The sequence below is a fragment of the Capsicum annuum genome, chromosome 12, assembly GCF_002878395.1.
Source record: "Capsicum annuum cultivar UCD-10X-F1 chromosome 12, UCD10Xv1.1, whole genome shotgun sequence".
Taxonomy (NCBI): Eukaryota; Viridiplantae; Streptophyta; class Magnoliopsida; order Solanales; family Solanaceae; genus Capsicum; species Capsicum annuum.
The window spans coordinates 11,418,045-11,420,811 of record NC_061122.1 but is presented as its reverse complement, the minus strand read 5'-3'; the positions used below and the strand labels follow the sequence as shown (position 1 = coordinate 11,420,811).

General features: G+C 38.7%; 1 long non-coding RNA gene across 1 annotated transcript in view; it reads right to left on the bottom strand.

Moving 5' to 3' along the window:
• Nucleotides 1-638: 638 nt before the first annotated feature.
• The window catches only part of LOC107851520, a 9,419-nt gene continuing 7,290 nt past the window's right edge, over nt 639-2,767 (bottom strand). The window contains exons 3-5 of the long non-coding RNA XR_001669053.2: nt 2,563-2,627; nt 1,196-1,443; nt 639-1,103 (exon numbers count right to left, since the gene is read on the bottom strand). This is a non-coding gene — a long non-coding RNA (uncharacterized LOC107851520). The remainder of the gene's footprint in view (nt 1,104-1,195; nt 1,444-2,562; nt 2,628-2,767) is intronic.

The window sequence follows — 2,767 nt, the reverse complement described above, 5'->3', positions numbered from 1 at the left end:
AATTTAAAGGAGAAGTATATGTAAAACTCTGTTCAGTGTGAAAATGTGCTGCTTCTTTGATATGTATAATCACTCAGTACGTAATGACATTTATGCGTTCCTTCCAATGAGTAGGTTGAGTTCATTTGCTTAGATCCTCCAGTAGGATTCTGGCAAATTACGCCAAGCAATGAGTTCAGAACTGGCCGCGGACCGATCAAACAGGATCTTACTTCCCATGTTAATCCAAAAACACTGGCTGTTAGTAGCTTATAACCTTTCGAATTTTGACTCATTAAACATGCAAAGTACTTTTAAGGTTTTATTGATCGAAATGGTTGTTTAGATGTGCGTGAGCACTCATTATGGAGGGCAGTATTTGGTGGTTCAATTTGGAATAGGTGAACCATGGAAGAAAGACTTTGGACCCGTATTTATATATCTCAATTCTGTAGCAGACAAGAATGATACACTTTCCCTTTGGGAGGATGCAAAAGAACGGGGCATACTATCAAAGGATCAAAGCCTATTTTTGCACATATGTATAATGATCCTCTCGTGAACTCATTGTCCTTTTATGTGTATGTGTTAATTTAGAAGCACAAAGAAGTCAGTTGTTGGCCTTTTAGTTTCCCAAGTTCAGAAGATTTTCCAAAAGCTGACCAACGGGGTGCCATCTGAGGTAGATTAGTAGTCAATTACAGGTAGAAATTCAATAAATTTTCTTTCTCAGTGACTATTTAAAGAACAGATGCTCAATTCAATCATGAAAAATGAAATAAATGAACTAGTCCTTCCATTTAGCTTCAAATTTAGAGATCAAGCATAATCCTCTTATCGTTAAACATGTTCCGCATAAGCAGGCACCGCTGGTGTGGCTGGTGCAGATGATGATGCTATGGTAAACTGTAAATTGTGTTAAACAGGACTGCAAGTTGTGTTGCTCGCAGTGCTGCAGCTGAGCACGAGTTTTTCGATCAGTAAAAACTAAATAAACATGCACATCTCTCTTTCTCGAAAACAATTCATTGATGCAGGACCAGCAAAACTAACACCCACCTCTCTGTCTGATCTGCTGCAAAGTGCTGATAGCAAAGAAAGCCAACTGCCTGAAACAAGAAAAGCTGTAGATGTACTCAATTAGATCCACCATTAAGAAGAAAAAACTCCTATATGAGACATAGATGGAAACCATATAGGTGCATAGCCAACTTACCGAAGCAATTATATCTTCATCTCCATCCGTATCCGTCAACTGTCAACAATTGTGGGCAGAGTGGGGAAGGGAGGAAAGAACTATACATTGTACAAAGATGGTCCATATCATATGCAACATACCCAGTGTAATCTCACAAGTGGAAGTTTGGGGAGCGTAAGATGTACGCAGACTTCTCTACCTTTGTGGGGTAGAGATGTTGTTTCCGATAGACCCTCAGCTCAAAAGTGAAGTTACTCTTAAAAGATCTACAAGAAAAACAAATGACAGCAAATATCAAGCTAAAGAGCAAAAAAGAACTATAGATAGCAAAATACATTAAAGAAAAAGAACTATGCGATCGCTAGCCCTTGCCTCTCGCCGCTAACAGGCGACCACTCGGCTATCTACAAACCTTCTAGCCTAATCCTCAACCTTTATGTCCGTCCTCGGGCTGAAGTTGTGTTATGTCATGTCTAATTACCTCCCTCCAATAAGATGGTCCATATAATTGAAAATAAACAAGCTATGGTCGCAAATCCTGGACATAAATATACATGAGAGAATCAATATCCTACATGAGAGAACAAGCTATTGGTATCTCTTCAGGTATAATATCTTTCAGGTATAAAAGCTTGAACAAGCTATTGCAGTCGGCATTTTGATTGGTATGTCTTCACCTTTCTTTTTCAAAACCAATTAAAAAGCTAAAAGTTGAAATCCGGAAAAAAAAAAAACATAGTGGGGAAAAGAAACATTTGTATCTGTAAAAACATTTTTTGTTCTTGCTCATAACTTGGTAAACCCTGAATTGGATCAGTGTATTCTTTTGACTGAAGGGGAACCAAAAGTGAAAGCGTTGATGACACAAATGCTAGGTAAACGGGCTCAAAGTGACTGAAATTAAAGCAGCAGATCAGCAGAATGCCGCACCACTTATTTTGTAGAATCGTTATCCTCATATTCAGCTTCCAGGAGTTGACATTCAGCCTCTGCAATTGCCCGAGGATTATGTAAATCCAAAAGAGTACCAGAGATTAGCAAGATTTCCCATCCTCCCCTGCACCAACATATGATGCACCCTTATGTGGCCTAGTGATCAATGAAGTGGGGGAGAGCCACGAGAAAGCTCTATAATTCAAATTCAGCTGAGACAAAAAGAACACTAGGCTATTTCTTTCATCTGCCTGAGACCCTTGATAGATGTTGTTGGGAGGTAGCAGGTATTTAGTGGAATTAGAAGAGGTAGGCATAAGCTGCTCGGGCACCGACATTATAAAAAGAATGTAAAGGGCATGATCAAATTGGCTTGTCTGAATTGAGAAAAGATAACCATTAAAAAGAGAACTTTCAAACAAATTACTGAATTTCACAAATGAATGGTTCACCTTAATCAATAATTGTCTCCTGAACCACATTTAAGAGGAGGAACAGTGTAGCCACGCTGGTATTGCTGCATATTGTAATTGAAAATGAAATTTATCAGCAAAAACAGTGATTTCTATAATATTGTCCGAAAAGCTTTTAAGTATATTCTGAGCAAATAGACGACGAACCAAACCCTGATCCGAGAATTTGACTCCCAACCCAACA